Source organism: Salvia hispanica, chromosome 6, assembly GCF_023119035.1.
Source record: "Salvia hispanica cultivar TCC Black 2014 chromosome 6, UniMelb_Shisp_WGS_1.0, whole genome shotgun sequence".
Lineage (NCBI taxonomy): Eukaryota > Viridiplantae > Streptophyta > Magnoliopsida > Lamiales > Lamiaceae > Salvia > Salvia hispanica.
Genome location: NC_062970.1, coordinates 26,875,650 through 26,896,327, shown reverse-complemented (window position 1 = coordinate 26,896,327; position 20,678 = coordinate 26,875,650). Strand labels below are relative to the sequence as shown.

The following is a 20,678-nucleotide window of genomic DNA, read 5'->3' as shown; positions in this document are numbered from 1 at the left end:
TATCAGCCAAAACCGAACATAAAAACCGACAGAGACTAATAGTTCACAAGCACTCGTAAAGCAACACATAACATCATCATACTATAAATCACATCACTTTCACTTTATGCAAATAGCACTTTTCATAAAACTGCACATTAAATATCAAGCTCGCACTTAACATCACATCTTAAATAGAAGCACACAAAAATACTTCTCATAAAAACTTTATAGTAAACTGAAAGCCCACATAATCATATCTTAAATAGAAAGCTCGTAAGATACTTAGTTACGAAAGCCCACCTTGTTCGCTTAATTTCCTTAACTTGAATTTCTCGCTTTGATATTAACTCGCGGAGATAGTCCTTTGTGAAAACATAAACATAACAACATACTGATTAGACTTTAAGAAAACTTATACTTATAGGAATGCATGCCCTAATTAATTTCTTTTATTCTTTGCTTACTTCTTGGAAAATTCTAGAACTTGCATATTAATTAAATCGAGAAATTTAATTAATAGCACTTCTCTAATAAACTTAATTATTTATGTGTCTTGAGAATATCGTGGGGCGACATAGTCGGCTTTCCGCGTCCCCAGCTTCATCATTTTCCATCTTCGAAATTTTAACACTTATTCCGGGAATTAATTAATTAAGCTTCGAGCCCAATTCCTTAAATTAATTCCACTCCAAGAACTAAAATCTCAGCCCAACTTCCCAATTAAAATTGGTCCATGCTCCATTCTCCTTTAAGCCATTTCCAGCCCACTTCATCACCAATTCCATTGAACCCATCTAACTAATTAAGTCAGCCACCACTTCAATTAATTATTAAAGCCCAACTAAAATAAATAATTTGGCCCAATAAAAGAAAAGGAAGTATTAACTTATAATACTCCCTTCCTCCACACCGTGACTTCTCTTCTCCCTCATTTCACCTTTTTTTTCATTTTCCCCAAAATTAGAAATCCCTAGATTGAGAATCGCTGAAGCAGCAGCTGATACGCTCGGATTTTGCACTATTTTAAGGTCATTATTTGGTCCGTTTTTTATGTCAAAGTCACTCTACACGTCCATTATTTGCATATTTTGTCTATTTTGGTATTTTGACGTGTTTTGTTAGAAACGTGCATAATTGAGCCGAAAAAGGGGGCCAAAACGCAAAGTCCGGAAATCTGGAGTCGACGGCGACCGGATGTGTGCGGCGACCGCCGGCGCCCGGCGGGCAGATCAATGCAGCGGTCCGCCTCGGAAAAATACGCTTGGAAGAGAAGTCTCGTACGACAACCGCCGAAAGTCGTGCGGCGGTCCGCCACCGAGGGAACAGACTCTCTGGAGTCCAACGCAGCGACCGCCGGCCAAGGTGCGGCGGCCCGCCGAAGAAAGGCAGCGAATCCGAGAAGCCCTAGATTTGCGCCCAGATTTACCATATTTTGGAAATCTTTTCCTTCTACAACAAGGATTGGATTTCCCCTGTAAATAAGACCTCAAGCTTCATCAAAAAGAGAGAGAGCTTCTACTTGAAAAATACTTCATAGAGATCAAGAGCTAGAGTACTTCACTTGTGCAAGGAGTTGGAGAAGGATTTCAAGAACATCAAGAACGACAAAGATTCAACCTACGGGTTTTATTTGCTTTAGTATTATGTTCAAATTGTCTTCCCTTCAATCTATGTGTTTAGCTTATTCCATTATGTGTAACTAAACTCACAGGATTCTAGGGATGTGTTAGTAACGACTTTGGTTATACAATTCCTCTTTCTATTTAATATCCGTTTTGTTTTTACTTTGTTTCTTCCCTAAGTAGTTTTGATGTTGCATGATTGAGTGAAACAATGTTGCATGATTGAGTGAAACAATGTTGCATGATTTAATATAACTTGCTTCATAACTGTGACAGAGTTAGATTCACTTAGTAGACGCTACAGTTAGCTTCCCTTAAAACGGCACTGTTATTTGAGAGTGAGGACTTTTCAAGGGTCTTAGGAGCTTTTTGGAGTTACGTGTTAGGATTGACAACCCTAACTTTGTAATCAACGTTTGTATCGCATGAGCATGAGCTAGGTGACTCGTCCTTTCAAAGTATAAACTGTGTTAGGGTATTCTAGTTGGAATTTGTATAACCATAACTGTGAACGCACATCCCTGGGATTCCCTTATCTCTATCGCTTATCTCCGTGTTTTATTTGCAATTAGTTGTTATATGCTTTTTATTGTTTTCAGTTTTTAAAAGTTTTCCAAAACCTTTTCGTTTTTCCAGATAGTAATTGAGTCTTAGTAGAGGATAGACACTTTGTGTTTGCCTTCCCCGTATTCGATATCCGGTACTGACCATTGGCTATACTATATATACTCTGTATACTTGCAGGTTTATTTAGTGCTAATAAAAAGTGCATCAGCAGCGCCTCCAATCTCTTCTTCCTCACGGCTCCTCGACGTTTCTATGTCCGCCTCCGACGGTGAATTCACGCCCGACGTGATTCTCCATCAATTACTCTCGACAAGTTACAGAGGAGCTCTCGGCGTTTTCGATTTTCCGCCGTGCTTCATCGGCCGCCCCTTTGACAGCAGCAACCTGCCACTGTTTCCCCTCTTTCGTACTATCCAACTCCGACTCCCTTCCGAGCCGGCATCGGGTCTCCTTTCGCTTCGCGTCGGCAAAAATCTCACTGATGCTGCTTGCGTCGTGAGACTGGACAGTGTCGCTGATGTCCGTCACTCCTCAACGCCGCCGTGCGCCGCCTCGCAGTGTGGCCCTCTGTCGCTGCCGGTTCGTCGCTGCCCCGTGGTGATTTTCGGGGCTCCGTCGTCACTCGGCTTCCGCCGGACAGCCTTACACACTAAGCTAAGTCCTCTATCTCTTTCTTATCCTTTTAAAGCTCGGTCGATTAAGCTTTGAGTTCTTGGGCAGTAGCTATGTTGGAAACATTTGATTATAGTGTTTTAAGGTTGTGATCTTGGAGAGAAAAATTAGCTCACTGGAATGACTCTTTACATATATATGCTACACTATTCCCTATTGACTGTTATGTTTTGACTATGCATTGGCTCATAAAGATCATATCTTTGGCTATTGACGTTATTTCTATGACTTCCTAAGTGATCATGCTTCTATGATTCTAAGTTCTGGAATTTACTCTTGTGATTGTTCTATTTGATGCAAAGGGTATGGTGGTGTTTACCTCTTGGAAAGACAAGGAACTGTGGTGAGATTGGGGAGTTCTCCTTGCTGACTTCAAACTCTCGATCCAACTTACTCATTGTTAAACTCTCTCCTTAACCTCTATTCTTTGGCTACTGATTGTGAAGTGGATTTGTGGAGAGAGGATAGAACTGGATGGCTATGTATCCATGTATATATAGGCTGAAAATCTGCTTGGTTGTTGGGATTTTGGCAGAGGGATTGCAGTTTGTTGGGATTGGGTCTGCCTTAATCTCTGCCAAAGAGGGATCCTGTCCCCTTGGTCTTTGTTGGCTAATTCTGGTATGGTTAAGGAAGTCTGCCCTTTTTGGCTTGGTATGGTTAAGGAAGTCTGCCCTTTCTTGGCTTCTTACTAGCTGTTGTGACAGCCTTTGTAGAGTGTACTTGTGGCATTATTAGAGCTGATTTGGTATCTTGTGAGGACCTAATTGGGGTTTTTATTCTCTCTTGTCTTCTCCTTGCAGCAAGATCTCTCTTTGTTGATTCTTCAACAACTTTAATTTAAGAAAACTTGGTGTTATTAGGAATACTAGGTACATGTCTAATAATTATCTTTGTTTCATATTTTCCACCACTAATTTGAGCAACTTTCCTTACTTGACTTGTTGAAGTATATGATCTTTCACTAATTTGGCATGTGGCTTCTTTTGCAGGTTTGAGCTGGCACTTTGGAGTCTTACAGCTGCAAATTCGAGAGAGATGGTGGGGGAAAGAGGAAAAGAATCTCTTCCTACGACTCTTTGGTTTGATTACCACTTGTAGCTAGAAATAAGATCCTAATAGTTGTAATTCATAATTTCCTTTTGTATTTGAAGAAGTAAAAGACAAGTGTGTATGTATTTGTCTCCACACACCTCCAATAGCACGCCTCTTTTTACTATGGCACCTATTTAAAAGTGTAGCATAACTTTTGCACTAATTTCTTCTATTTTTATTAATTTTTTTTTTACTCCAAAAAAAATCGATGCACGAAATCTCGGGGTGTTACATTCTACCCACCTTAATAAAAATTCCGTGCCGAAATTTGCTTACATCCTTTAAACCGTTCTCCATGTCTCTTTCACTTATCTCCAATTCTCACATAGCTTCTTATCTGTGGTTTTCCTTAAAACCTTTAACGAGAAGGATCGGCCAATTTTTTTTTCTACTATTGCGCCCCTTGGCGAAAAATCACTTTAGGTTTCTCTTTATAGCTCCAATCATATTTCTCGATGTTCTCCTTTTGAGCCCTTTCCCATATCTACTCCTTCTGATATTCTCATTCTTTTTTATCGCTCGGGAAAGCGACAGTGATCTTGGAAATTATATTAAGTTCGAGGTCGAACCATGTTTTAGAAGACATGCATCCTATGGCACTCTATGTTCTCTGAAAAACGTCTATGTTCTCTACTCTAAATGCCTCGCAGTTTGAAAACTCGATTCATAAAAGATATCACATTCTTCTTCCAAATTTCTGCCTGAAAATAAACATCACTGTAGAAAAACTTTCTAACTCTCACTTTGAAAATCAAAACCATTTTCTCACTTCAAAACTTACTTTTTTTGCAAAACACAACATACTTTTCCTTCTTTATAAACTAAAACTGTCCCACAAATGGAAAACTTAGCACCTTCCTTTAAAACTAAAAACTGTTCCAAAACGGGAATACGCTAATCCTTCCTGAAAACTGAAAACCGTAAAACTGTTCCACAAAGGGAATATACTTCCTTTACTACATAAAACTTTTTCAATCACCCTCTTTCTTTTGGAAAATGTAAAAGTTACCTCCTTGCCTGGTTGAGCGTGATAAGTCGGGGTGTTGAGCCTTCGACATTTAACCTGTTAGTCTAGGGGTACGAATCTAGACAAGGACTGAAAGAAGACTCTTGGGTCCAGAGCAGAAAGAACATTGCTCTGATACCACTCTGTCACGACCGCATTTTCTAAGGATAGAAAGCCCGGTTGATCGCGACTAGGGGTGGACGAAAGAAGCGGGGAAGAAAGGGGAAAACTGTGGCACAACTGAACATGAACTGAAATAACTTGGAATATATATATATATATATATATATATATATATATATATCAGAGTGCATGGTACACAGAAGGTAAACTCGACTTTTACATTGCAGCGGAAGAGTCAAGAGCAGATGACATTGTGTATGGAGACACGACGCATCCAAGTACTATTCTATCGAAGGATCTTCATTTGTCTGTGCTCAACACCGCCCGCTATCATCACTGCTCAACCTATACATTTTTAAAACATATGCAGGGTGGACACGTGCCGAAATATATTTTACTGAAAAACTAGTTATGTCAAGCCACTCCTGAATGAACTCAGGGTTTTACTTAAAACATCCGAGAACACTAAAACGCTTTTCTTTTCCTTTGCCAAAAGCGTTCTGTTGATCTATTATCCTGGAACATATGTCGTATCTGAACTAACTTCTGGTGAATCGGAATGTATGGGCTCGTCCCACTTACAAACCCGAATTCAACTAACTCCTGGTGAACCGGAATGTATGGGTTCATCCCACTCACAAACCCGAATTCAACTAAAACTGAAACTCCTGGTCTAGTACAGATATGCTTTTGTTCAAAACAAAACCTGGCGTAACATAACCCTTGCAACTTTATTTTTCTCATAAAAACATTCTTGAAATATAAACTCATTTTTCTATCGGCCAAAACCGAACATAAAAACCGACAAAGACTAATAGTTCACAAGCACTCGTAAAGCAACACATAACATCATCATACTATAAATCACATCACTTTCACTTTATGCAAATAGCACTTTTCATAAAACTGCACATTAAATATCAAGCTCGCACTTAACATCACATCTTAAATAGAAGCACACAAAAATACTTCTCATAAAAACTTTATAGTAACCTGAAAGCCCACATAATCATATCTTAAATAGAAAGCTTGTGAGATACTTAGTTACGAAAGCCCACCTCGTTCGCTTAATTTCCTTAACTTGAATTTCTCGCTTTGATCTTAACTCGCGGAGATAGTCCTTTGTGAAAACATAAACATAACAGCATATTGTTTAGACTTTAAGAAAACTTATACTTATAGGAATGCATGCCTTAATTAATTTCTTTTATTCTTTGATTACTTCTTGGAAAATCGATGCACGAAATCTCTGGGTGTTACATTAGACATATATATAGAGGGTTTAGGGTATATATTACGTTACAACCTCTCGACCAAATTATGCTAATGAACTTTTTTGGGCATTTCACTAATAATTACTTACGGTACAAAGTCTTAATAGGAATTAAATAAAATTTAATAAATTTTCATAATGGAATTATTGTGTAACGGCTTATGCATTGATACATACTATAATTTGTACAATAGTTATAATACATTCATTTGATTTAAATTAGTGCCTAAAACCATATAACTTTCCATTAGTAACGACAATACCTGAAATTAAATTGAGTAGTAATACTATTATTCTTTATGATTCTTGTAACTCAATTAGTAGCCTCTATATATATGAATTTCAAACCCTAATACTATGATTCTTTTAATTCATTTAATCTGTAATATATACGTTAATAACTTTCTATGTTTTTACTTATAATTATTTCTCGATTTTCATAAATTTTCTTCATCTTTTTTATTTAATTTCCAAATTTTGGGGGTATTACAATTTACTTGTTACAAACCGATTGCTGCATGAGTTTCTACGGTGAGCTCCCACCCCGGTATCTCGTCGTGAGTTACTGCTCGATTTCGCCTGAGAAACAATGCTAGCCTGTGGTAATATTATAAATGGAATAGTGTATTGAGGGAATTCGTACTCTTTGTCAAGATTCATGTGTAAATGAAATTTTCTACTCCCTCCGTCCCGGCTAAGATGACACACTTCTTGGCCGGCATGAGATTTTAGGAGTTATTGGTTAAAGTGTTTAATTGGAGAGATAAAAGGTGGGTGTAAGTATTAAAATAGAGAGATAAAGATAGATGAATATTTTAATAGGAGTGGGAAAAAGTGGTTGAGTGTATTAATTGGAGAGAGAAAGTTACCAAAAAGGAAATGTGTCATCTTAGTTGGGACAAACTAAAAAGGAAAACGTGTCATCTTAAGCAAGACGGAGGGAGTAATATGGATACATTTTGCGGTTGTTATTTAACTCTCAGCCATTCAAAATTTTCACATTTCTTATACTCCCTCCGTCCCAGTTTTATAGTCACATTTTGCCATAAAAGTCCGTCCCACATTTATAGTCACATTTAGAATTTTTCATATTTGGACATAAAATTTTACCCCATTATTCACTAAAATTACACCCAAATGACATTATCAACATAAAAATAAACCAAAACAAAAATAAAAAACCAAAAAGTCAACAAGGGACCCACCTTCAACCAACTCACTTAATTCATTACACACTCCTTCATCTCACTTAATTTATTACACACTCCACCATCTCACTCTTCCATCTCACTTTATTTATTACACCCTCCACCATCTCACTCTTTCATCTCACTTCATTAATTACACACTCCACCAATTCCTTAAAACTCGTGCCCTAACTAAATGTGACTATAAATGTGGGACGGAGGGAGTATATAATTTGTCTCAACCTAAATAACTTCTTTTGATAGACTCCTATATAATAAAAAAAATCGATTCTCTTATTTATAAAATTATTTTTTCATTATACTCAATAATTCCATTTAAAATCTTTGTTATTTAATAAAAAGTGAACTACATATTTAGGTTATGAGTATAGTACAATTTTGGTCCTAGACATATGGCCGATTTATGATTTTGGTCCAGAACATCCATTTTTCAAAAAGAAAGTCCAAAACAAATGAAAAAGGGTATCGTTTGCATCCATTTTTTACGGAACCGTTAATTCTTGACGGTCACCAGTCATTTAGCGAAAATTTGATCAGCTTAGTCTTAATCTGAGATTATTAGTTGGTTAATATTATGTTAACTATTTTGCTAAATAATTGAATATTAGAATTTGAAAAAAAAAAAAACCAAATCTCCTCTTTCTTCCAAAATTAAAACCCTCCATTCTTCCAAAATTTTCGAAGTCTGAAAAACATGAAACATCACTCTCTTTTCTATCTTCTCTCGCGCCCCCTCCTAAGAACCCTAACTTCGATTCTAACCTATTATTGTTAGTTGTCATGAGTTGGATTATGCCCAACTCGTTGTTCCGTCACGCCGACGGTCTCGATGAAGTGAAACACACATACTCGAGAAAGAGGAAGATGACAGAAGGACGTCCGCCTGACGAACAAGGAGCGTCGGCTTCGTCGGATGTTGTGGGTTCAAACCCTAGTTCTTCTCCTCCGGTTCCAGAAGTCCGTTGTTCTCCAATTCCAGAAGTTGAAGACGACGAGGAAGCAAGTCGGAAAATGAACCCTAGTCCTTTAGTGGACAATCCCGATTTTGAGAGGAGGAAGAAGTCCCAATATCCCCATATTCCGAAGCCGCCGGGTCTTGATGGTTTTTGGTTGTTGATGGTGTTAAGGTTCATACATTGCCTTTATGACAATATTTTTTTGTGGATGTAACTGAGGTTGTTTTTGAGCGTGTATCAAGTGTAAATGGCTTATGACAATAGGACTCTGTTGTTTTTGATGCAGTGCCTTATGCCTATGGCTTTTTGATCGTGTAAATGTTCAGGACCAATTCGAAGTAAAAAATGAATATGAAGGACCACTCTGTATTGTACTCTGTTGTCCATTTATTGGTTCAATTTTATGTCAGTTTATTGACATAGTCGATGAAGAAACAATCACATACAAAGAAGCAATACTATAACGTATGAAACCAACATCACTTACAAAATTTTTTACCTGTAAGTCTACAATTGGTGTGCGTAAATGTTCAGGACCAAATGGAAGTAAAAAATTTATATGAAGGACTACTTTGTCTTATATTTTAGGATTGTCCAATTAGGGCTTTCTGGTGATTTTTCCAAGAAGATTATGAACGATTCACTTCAAAATTGAAATATGAACAACAGTTTACAACAACAACAAATTCAAATTACTTATCTACTTCAAAATTCAAATACGATTCACTTTGCAAACACTACATCAAATTACTTGAATATACACACAAGTGTTGCAACAACAACAAAACAAATAACAAAGCTCAAAACATTCACTAATTTCTGGATTTTTTTCTTAATTTCGGTAAAATTCAAAGCAAGCTCCTCAAAATCGGCACCACCGACTGAGGTTGACGATGAAGAGGCCCGAGCTTTGACATCACGATTTGGCTCGCACCACTTGAAGAAACTGCATTCCTTCCTCTCACATACGAAGTAAAGCTTCCCTCTCGACGATTTGCCTTGTCCGGTGACAATACGAAGCGCTGCCGTCTTCTTATAGTAGCAGAAAGCGTAGCTAAATCGGAGGTCTCCGAAGTCACGAACACGATCATGGTCGGTGTCGACGTCGACGGAGTTCCGGCCACACGTCGAACGGCCCATGTTCGAAGGTGTTTGGTTGTTGCAGAGATGGAGAAAAAGAATTAGGGTTCTTTGGGAGGAAGAAGAAGAAAGAGCGGGAGAAAAGGGGTGGAGAAATTTGAATGAAATGAGTGTTGGATTTTGTGTTTAATAATACAGTATTTTCACTATTTTCATATAGGATTTAAAAATGTAAAATCCAAAAATTAAAAAAAAAAAAAATCAATTTGCTACAGTAATTAAAATAAGCTAATCGGGTCAAATTTTTGCTAATTAACAGTTGACCGTCGAGAATTGACGGAACCATCAAAAAAGGACCTATTCGAGATCGTTTTCATTTATTTTGGACTTACTTTTTGAAAAGTGAATGTTCTAAACCAAAATCATAAATCGACCATATGTTAATGACCAAAAGAGGATTATACTCTTAGATTATATATCATCCACCATGTACATGTACTCCCTATACTTTAAAATGCACTTTTGCACTTTTTCAACACTTTTTCCAATAAAAATGCCGCCAAATCCATTAGACGCATTTTGTATAATTAGTTATATTACTCTCCAATAACCTAAAATGAAATTTGCTTTGCTATAGGACCTAGAGTATGTTTTTTGGTATATAATTTGTGATTTATTCAAATTATTTACGATTGTTTGGAATGGTTATAGTGTGCTATTCATGATCTATATTTGAGTCGATCCAATTCATGAATCCGTAATTTAGCTGGGTTTATTAGTTGTGAACTAAAATTAATTTTTCATAAAATGCAATTCTTACGAACATATAGTATAATTTTCAGAATAGTTAAATTCTAGTACTCCCTCCGTTCCAAGGAAAATGACTTCTTCTTTGAGCGGCACATGATTTTATGCAGTTTTATTTTGTGTGTTAAGTGGAGAGAGTAAAGTAAGAGAGAGGTGATAAAATAGAGATAAAAGGTGTTTCCATAATTAGTAATGGGTCATCTTAGTTGGAACAAATTAAAAAAAATGGGTCATCTTCAATAGAACGGAGGGAATAATATATAAGTGTACATACATAAAACATATTTAATCTTCTAAAGTTATATACTTGCATATTAAATTAGAATTTGATAAAGAATGGAAATTATATACTCCATCTATACCATAAAAATAATTTTCTTTTTCCATTTTAAGGTGTCTCATAAAATTAGTTCATTTCTATTTTTGGCAGATTTTTTTTCTTTTATGAGGTGGGCCTTCACTTATGACACTCGAGTCACATTTTATTTCTATCTTTCTAGTACTTTGCCAATTTCGCAATAAAAGTTATGGTGTCCAAATTTTATATTTTTATGAGACTCAAAGAGTAATTTTTAAAATAGCTAAATTATAGTACTCCTGTAACAGCCCGAATTTCTAGGGTATAATAAATACGGCGACTGCTACCTAGGCGAACTTAAGGCAACAAGAATGTAGACTAGGGTTTAATTTAAAGAGATTTGACCAAGTGTTTAATGAAGTACCGAGGCAATAAGTCAACGGCTTAAATACGAAAATCAAGATTTAATAGATAACATAGGCTAAGCTCAAAAGTCAAGGGTTTATTGTAACTCCAACAAAACGCAATATTTCACAATATTCCAATCAGAAGAAATAAGTTCAAACCAACCAAAGATAAATAGTTTCAAAAATTCAGCGGAAGCAATCCAAGAGAAAGCGAAGCCATGTATGAAGACACGACTACACTTAACGTTCCAAACATCCATTTTATTCGATTCAACTGTCTCAACACCACCGACCGCCCGTCGCCGCTCAACCTGCACATAGGAAAAACACATGCAGGGCTGAGTATTTTAAACATACTCAGTGGACTCATGCCAAAACGTTTTAATAGTTATGCCACCCTTACCATAGTGAACTCGAGGTTTAGCATTTAATTGAAAAGATAGCATCGAGTATCACAAAATATTTCATGGACTGGCCAGTCAAACAATACCTCTCATTTTCTAATCAATCAACAATATCATGGTGCGACGAAGTGTGGCCACACTTTCGCCCACGAGACCGGCCGACTAGCAAGGACGGCTCCCGATCTCCCGTGTACACTAGCCTGATAGGGTTTGCGGCCCTACTCACACCCGAATTCGTTTATATAGCCCTATAGCCTAATGGAGTGCACTCGTAAACTAGGCATCAGGCACACACAATATCCAAAATAATCATAGGCATGGCATAACAGTTTTATCCACCCTTGTCGCTCCACTTTCATAAATTTGCAACATAAGAGAGAGTTTAAAAATAAAGCCCACCTCGATTTCTAGGCCACAAGTATGTTCTTCTTTTTGTTATCACTCCGTGAACGCGAGTTCTCACCTTTAATTTATGTATTACAAGTAAGACTCAATCATGGATCAAAATCATGCATGTTCTCACGTCTCCCTTCTTCCCATCGATTATTTTCAATATCACCACTTAAAATCAAAGTACGATTATCATATCGTTTTTATTCGCACAACAACTCCATACTCATCATCAAATCGTGTCACGCATGAGTGTTTTCCACACACAACACACGCACACACACACACAACACATGTGCACGCATACCGAGGCGTGCACACACACACACACATATGCATCCCAAATTCATCGATTAATTTCCCTTCACTCATTCTAAATGCATGAGGACTCAAGAACACCGATTGATCGGTAGAGGAAGAAAAGATCAAAATAAAAATACCTTTTCAATAGAACAATCGGTAGGAAACAAGTAGGATCTTGATTCTTCAACGAATTCTTGAATTTCAGCTTCAATTCTTCACACAAGATGAAGAAATAATGGAGAAAGTAGAAGAAAAATTTGAGAGAATGGGGAGAGGGAGAGAGAGCGACGTGAGGTAGGGGGGCGATTGCTGTTGTGATCTAGGGTTAGGTTTCTCACTCTTATTTATAGAGTGCAAAATATAATCTAATAATTAAATAAATAAAGATTTGGAAGAGATTTGGTGGTTGAAGTGGCGTGAATTAGGGGAGAAATAAGGGGGTTTCGAATTTTAAGCTATTAAATTAGCCTATGATTTAATTTGAATATTTCACGGAGTAGAACAAAATATCACGGAGCAAAATAAAATAATAATTCTCCCCAATTAAAAGGAAATAGGCGTGATTTTCATTCCTCCCACAAGGAATTTAATTAAAATCCTAATTTAAATAGGATACGGCAAGATTTTCTTAGATTTGGCAAGATATGCTAGGATATTTGAATTTATTTATGGAAGAGAATAAACAAGGGATCAAATAATATAATAAAAATCCCTTCTCCCATAAAATAAGGGTTTTTCGAAAATCCCCCCTAGAAACAACATAGGGGTCGAAAATCTCATGGAACAATTAAGGAATATTCGGACTTTATTCGCACAACAACTCCATACTCATCATCAAATCGTGTCACGCATGAGTGTTTTCCACACACAACACACGCACACACACAACACATGTGCACGCATACCGAGGCATGCACACAAACACACGGTCACACACACACACATATGCATCCCAAATTCATCGATTAATTTCCCCTTCACTCATTCTAAATGCATGAGGACTCAAGAACACCGATTGATCGGTATGTTAGGTTTGGTATACTGAAAAGCATGTTTCGAGCAAGTTTTGCTCGAATAGAATATTGCTTGTATACGTAAAACTCTACAATCCACTTTTAACCCGATTCAGTATTATTCGAGCAGTCTCGCACGAATAGAATCACCATTATTATTACATTGTGTTTGCTTGTGCATTTATAAGATGTTTTACAAACATTTAAATGCATAAGAAGTAAACAAAGTCTAAGTCTTTTGCTTAGTAGACCGGTTGTGGGCGTCGTCCACTTTAAGGTAACACGGTCAGATCTATGCAATGCTTTGCAAAAGAAAAGAAGAATTTCACAACCTAGATAGGCTTTGGATACCTATCGTGAAAGGTTGCAATGTCAGTCCGCATATTTCTAAGCCTTACTTGAAATAAGATGACATTGGTGTGGTATAGCACTGAACGGATCTAACAGCAAGACGTGTCTTTATGCTATCTACTGAAAGACTAGGTCTTGATAAAATACTATTTCTTAATCTACATATGTTAGCATTGAGCATACGGTATTGATTATGCACTAATTTGACTTATCAAATGGTGCGGGTTTTTCGCAACCCAATAATCCTGATATATTGGGTAGTGGTGATTAACATCTAGCGGTGCTAGGATTGCTATTATGTTGAATCGTGCGCGAGGTGAGTCTCGTTTGATAATGTCCTCAAGAGGAGCTCGAACAAGGTTTTATTATTAGGAAAACTGGCCAGTTGGAGTTTTATTACTCTATGAATAATAAATAAATGTTTCTTGCTAAGTCCACTCTTGGAATTAATAAGATGTTAATTAATTAAGTCCATAGCAGATATTAATTAATTAATGGACATTTATATCTTAAGCGTGGGAAATAAATAATAAACAAATTAGAAACCCGGATTACTTGTAATTTCAGATTTGGATGTGGAGAGCCCAATATTACTTCTGTAGTGGCTGCTCGTAATATTCCAATATAAGCTTGTATTAAATTGTGGGTTCAATTTAATTAGTAAAAAGCTAATTGGGGGAGCCCATATCCAAAACCTTCCATAGATCCCCTGTCTGGGCCCAAAAGGAACTTAATATAAATAGGAGAATAAAGGAGACAGAATTAACACAATTTTTATTCTCAAAAAAATTTTCGAAAATTTCAAAAATCTCCAGCTGTGGGGAATTTCGAATTCTTCACCTATTCTCATAAGGATTTCTTCTGTCTTCGTTATTTAAGTCCTAGTATTCTAGTAAGATTAGCCCACACTGATATTGGAGTACAGTTCGGGAACCAGAGAGAAGATCCGTGGTCTAGTATCGAAGATCATCACGTGGAGAAGGCGCAAGCAATCGTCTATTCTTTGGAGAATCGAATCGTTAACTCTAAACCGTAGAAATCATTAGGATTTTTTTTCTTAGAGCGTGAATTATTTGCGTTCTAGCATGCAATTATCTGTTTAACATGTGAATTGATTAATCGCATAATAAGTCAAATAGATTCGTGTCTGATTTATTTGTTTTGTACAAGTCTTCAGTTGTGCAAGGGGCACCAAACCCCAACAATTGGTATCAGAGCCAATTTTTGGCTCTGATTATGTGGATTAATTTCATGTTATGTGAATTGCTTGATTGCATGTTTTTATTCGTTGTGTATTTGTCGAATGACATAAAATGCTTGTGAATACGTCTGTTGCGTAAATCATACTACCTCCGTCCCTGAAAATTTGATACAGTTTACTATTTCGGTCCGTCCCTAAAAATTTGATACACTTCACTTTTATCATTTTTGGTAGTGAACCCCATATTCCATTAACTCATTCCTACTCACATTTTATTATAAAACTAATACTTTAAAAATAGGACTCACATCCCACCAACTTTTTCAACTCACTTTCCATTACATTTCTTAAAACCCGTGTCGGGTCAAAGTGTAGCAAATTTTGGGGGACGGAGGTAGTATCTTTTATGATGCTTTGACCTAGTTTGGAAACTAATTGATAATATGTTATTATTACTTCCATCATTCCATGTAATGATTACAAAATATGTACGTGATTCTTTTCTAATCAAGACGTACAGTTTGTGAATTCAAATTTCATGTTACGTGATTTAAAACTGAATTCAAATTGATTGGGAGCTCCGCGCGCAGCGAGTTGTGCCGCTGCGAAGGCAACGACGCAGCAGCGTCGGAAGCGCAACAAGGGCGCTGATCGGAGCAGTTGACGTCAAGTTCTGCTGATGCAGCAACGGCGCAGCAGTCGCAGCGAAGCCGCCGTCGCAGCAGCGACGACGTCGCTGCAGTAGCGCCGGAGATGAGGCAACGACGTAAGGAGTTTCGCACAGCAGCGACGGCTTGATTCGGTGCCGCGCAGGGTGTCCTGTGGTCTAGAACGGTGGTTTGCTCGTGGGCAACACCGGTGGCTGCAGAGACGGCGCGAGGAGCCGAGGAACATCAGCCGAGATGGCTGCATCGTGCAGGCAGCTGTGACATCTCCGACCAGCAAGGGCAGCGGTCAAGATTCTTTCCAAAATTATTAGGTTTCCCAACCCTTAAATTAATTTTGGAAAGTATTCAAGATTATTTTAGAAATTAGATTTGAATATATCTTGTAGATTTTATATATTATATATGTTTGATTTTGTATTAAATCATGGATTAATTATAGATTTTATCCTTATTTTATGGATTTATAGGAATTTAATTCCTAGGTGAATCCTAGTTAAATTTGGATAATGACAATCTAATTTTTATCTAAATCCTATGGATTAATGTGGATTTATCCCTAGATAAATCCTAGTTGGATTTAGATAATGAAAATATTATTTTATTCTTATCCTATGAGTTTATATGAATTTATTCATAGATAAATTCTAGATGGATTTGGATAGTGATAATATAATATTTTATTCTTATCATATAGATTTATATGGATTTGTTCCTAGATATATCTTGGATAGATTTGAATAACTATAATATAATATTATCTTATTCTATGGATTTATGGATTTATTCCAAGATAAATCCTAGATGAATTAGGATAAACATTTATATTAATTTATTTTATCCTATGGATTTGAATAGATTTAATTCTATTAAGCCAAATCTTAGATGGATTAAAATAAGTATTAATCCAATTTATCCTTATCCTTTGGATTTATATCCTAGATAGATTAGGATAAAGATTATATATAAGAAATCCTTATTCAATTGGATTTAGATAAATTTATTTATCTAAGAAATCCTAAGAAATGTTTGATATATTCTGGATGTCTATTCTAAATAGAATTAGATTTGTATAAATCTTGGTTGATAGGATTTTATTTTTATCTTATGGATAATGGTGGAATTGTTTCTATCTAGTAATATCCTAGTACGATTTAAATAATGATAATCCTAGATCAACGTTATCTTGAATTGTAGGATTTGATTTTATCGAAATAAAATCTTGAATAATCCTAAATGGATTTAGATAGTTAACTCTATCTTGATAAATCATATCAGTAATTGGATAATTATGATCCAATATAAAACTTAATTATTCAATTGATTCTCCTTTGACTAGATTAAATAATTGTCGTTAATTATCATGTATGTTTAAATGCCATGCATTGAATAGATTTATCTGGTTATTTTGTGTTTATCTATTTTAAGTGGATTATCTGCTTATTTGATAATTATGCAAAAACCATATAAACATATCTAAGCGAGAATTACAACAAGTGCGTTGTATACGGTCTCCATCGGTTGGACTGTCAAATTTTGTGAAGCTGATTTTCTAATATTAACTGTAACAACCCAAGTTTTTGTATGCTTAAGCTATGAATCTTAGGTTACAAATTATTATTATTATTATTATTATTATTATTATTTATAACTCCTGGAAAACGACATAAAGAAATTTCCTATATTAGTTGTTAGAAAAAAAAAATGAGTTGTTAAATAAAAAGTTTTCTTGGAGTCCTTTAGTGTGATTTATAAGAAATAAACGCGTTGCGACGAGCGTTGACCTAAGCAAAATAATAAACAACGAAATCATAAATCTCAACCCGAGAATTAAAATATCCAAGGGCGTACAAATAAAAGTCTGATAGAAAATAATTTTTGAATATTTGGATACTAATCTATTACAAGTAAATTAAGAGACATGCAGATGAAACGCTCGCCCAATGCATCTTCGAGTAACCACGAGATCTTCTTTCAATTCCTACGCCCATAAAAAGAAATAAAAATAAGTGTACATATATAAGTTAGTCAAGGATTCTACCAAGTAAATGGATTTATGAAGAAATTGAAAGAGTAGGTATTTAAAAAGGGATTTCCGTAAGACCATGAGCTTATAAGCTCTCCTAAATGCCACATGTCAGAATATTTAACACTTGTCAAGAATAGGGATACTTGTCAAAATTATCCTTGGATATAAAAGAAGTTAGCCTTCCCGATTTTCACTTGCTATACACATGATAACCGAGAGAAACATGGAGGAGGAATTTTAGAGAAGTAGAGAGCAACGAGAGAAACATGGAGGGGAATTTCAGAGAAGTAGAGAGCAAGTTCTTCTTCAATAAGTTTAAGTAAGTAATTGGTAGAGTTCTTTTTGTATGATTATGCATCATATAGCAGCATATGAAGAAAATAGAGAATCTGCCTAAAACCTAAATCCTCTAACAGTAATACATAATTTACATACAACTTCCAAACCAAGATTTAAGAACACCAAACTTATGATTTGTTCAATAAATATTCAATAAATATGCTCTAAGTAGCCTAAAAACATGAGAGTAATAAGCAAAGGCCTATGGAATTAAATAACTACATGGTTAGAGGGCTTCCCGGATTTCCGGCATGGCGCTCCAGCGACGGCACACCGGCAGTAAGAGGGCGGCAGCTACGCCGAGCCAATCCCGATAGCGACAGTTTCACGATCTATCCAATCTGAGTTTTAGGATGAAAATGAATAGATCTAAAGCTAAAATTTAATGAAACAGAAGCAAAGAACTTCACCTTGACAAGGCTGACAGCACACGTGATTACGTGAAGGAGGGGCTGGCCATAGCAGCGTCGAGTAGATCCGACGAGGGCAGAAGGCGGTGTTACCACCGCATGCAGTGGCGACCACCACCGTGCTTAGCCACGGTGGGAGTGGTCGAAGGCGTTGGATGGCGGTGGTGTTGATGGAGGGAAGAGAGAGAGCAGCGATGGCGGCGATCGAGAGGTACGGTAGACAGATCGCGAGAGGCAACCGGCGTCGCCACCGGTGATGCCATGGCCGCAGCAAAAATCGAAGGAAAGAGAGAGAAACCAGATTTGTCAAGCTAGGGATTTGACGGAGAGGAGTCGAGAGGACGAAGGGCGAGTATTAATTGGACTCAATGTTGGGCCATAATAATTTTGATTTGGGCTGGTTTTACTTGTTAAATAAACCAAATAATTCCTTGGCCTAATTTTAAAATGAATCCATGAGCTAGTATAAATTATTGCCTTCGTGATTAAATCTTCCTATTTAATTAAATAATTAATTTTGAATTAATAAGTGATCCGTGAAATTAAAGTGTTGGATTCGAGTAAGACATTAATGTTATGAAAGTAAAATGTGTATTCGAAATGATCAAGGACAATCACCCGACAGTAATAAAGTAATTTTTTATTGTACAAGATCGAATCTCTAAGTAAAGAATAGATGTGAAAATGAGAAATCCTTTGTTTCGATCTTACATTTTTATAAATTAATTCACGGATTAGTTTGTAACTCAAAACTAAAAGGGAACGTAGAAGAGAATAGAATGCATATCATCAAGTTAGTATCTTTCTTGAAACTGAAGTTAGCTTGTTATTTTATTTCTAAAGTGAAGACTCTTGAGAAAAGAAATGATGAGAAATGAGAGAATGATTTACGAGAATCGTGGAAAAGCAAAAAGGTGAACTTTTCTATCCTACATACTAATGTGGATAAAATATCAAATATTTTTGAGATAATATTTAGTTATACAAATGATGTTGTCTTGCCATAAATGATTTGTTTTATGTGTATTAAGCCTATCTGTTTGGTTGGAACTAAGGAATCGAATTCGGATCCGTGTGAGGGTGGTGTCCCTACTCGGATTAGTGTACATAGGTGACCGTTGGAAGGTGGCCACCTTCCACGGCACAAAGATGATATAGTGGAGGCCGTTGGGAGGTGGTCACCTCCCCGGCTGGAGAAAGATGTAGGTGACCGTGGGAGAGCACCATCTCCACGGCACTTGGTGTTCAGATATGGCAAAAGTACAAAAAGAACTTAGACTGATCAGTCGAACTTTAGCTCACAAAGAATTTAGTAAGCTCGGGCCTTTTAAGAGAAAACCCTCGAGTGTTACTGTGATGGCATGACAACATTTTCAATTTTATGTATGTATATTTCGGCAATGTGTCCACTGAGTATTTTTATACTCAGCCCTGCATATATTTCTAAATGCGCAGGTTGAGCAGTGACGGTGGAGAATGCTGAGCAGAGTTGTGATTTTCCTTTTATTTTAAGTAGAGGCTCTCGGTGGTGCATGTCTCCATACATGTGACCGTGTTCATTCCGCTGCGTACTAAAATTTTAGTTAACCTCGATTGTTCTTCTGTACTCTGATAATTATTTATTGAAAAGTAAGATTTATATTTAAGTTCTGGTGATTAAGAGTTTGTTTGAGTTGTTTTCCCCTTTATTTCTAAATGAATATTAGCCATTGTTCATCCCCTTTCTGTTCCCCTATTCTTACTTCCCACCCCTAGTCACGGTTTCCCGGCTTTGCTATCCTTAGCAAAGTGCGGTCGTGACATTAACGCCACCTACAAAGTAGGGACAATAATCCTACGAAAACAGTAAGTTCATAAGGGCGGACTTCTCACATAATAAATAGAATGAACTAGAAAGTGGCTTCTCAATATTATTGCCACCTGCAAAGTAGGGACAATAATCCTAAGGAACTGCGAGTTTCAGGGTTCAATCAGAATTTATGAGATAGCTTGGTTTTGTTATCAACACATGAACATTGTTATGGGAGTGTGTTGTAGAAATAAAATGTTGTAATGCTAAATCTGATGGTCGTGCTTAGGCAACATTAGACGTATTAACCTCCAAAGGAGGATACAATTTAATGCGTCGGTGTTGTGACCAGTAAAATTGTCAAAATTTTAATGTGTATTAACCTCCAAAGGAGGATACAATTTATTAATTTTGCTGTTGTAAGATGCATAATTGTTTTGTGGTTATTTGTGATTATGTATTGAGCATGAGTATGTGATAATAAGTTTATTTGTCAAATCTTCATTATGTCATTTAATATTTGTCTGCGATCCTTAAAGAAAGAAAACTCGAATGCCTAAATTATGTAGACCGGAAACGAAAATGGATAAGTTTCTCATCGCTGAAAACCTTGAGTTTATACTCAATGATTCATGTCCTCCATTTTCTCGACATAATTCCACGAAGAATGTTCGAGAATGCATTATGC

General features: G+C 36.4%; 2 long non-coding RNA genes across 3 annotated transcripts; one reads left to right on the top strand and one right to left on the bottom strand.

Annotated features, from left to right (window-relative positions):
• Positions 1-17,285: 17,285 nt before the first annotated feature.
• On the bottom strand, positions 17,286-18,635 carry LOC125192345. Of its 2 annotated transcripts, XR_007171369.1 has the most exons (3): positions 18,202-18,572; positions 18,014-18,132; positions 17,286-17,404 (listed from the first exon to the last, which is right to left on the bottom strand). It is a non-coding gene; the product is annotated as an uncharacterized LOC125192345 (long non-coding RNA). The 2 variants fall into 2 exon arrangements; XR_007171368.1 differs by lacking the exon at positions 17,286-17,404 and having other exon boundaries at positions 17,861-18,132; positions 18,202-18,635.
• LOC125192346 lies at positions 17,404-19,917 on the top strand. Its single transcript, XR_007171370.1, has 2 exons — positions 17,404-17,771; positions 19,657-19,917. It is a non-coding gene; the product is annotated as an uncharacterized LOC125192346 (long non-coding RNA).
• Positions 19,918-20,678: the final 761 nt, after the last annotated feature.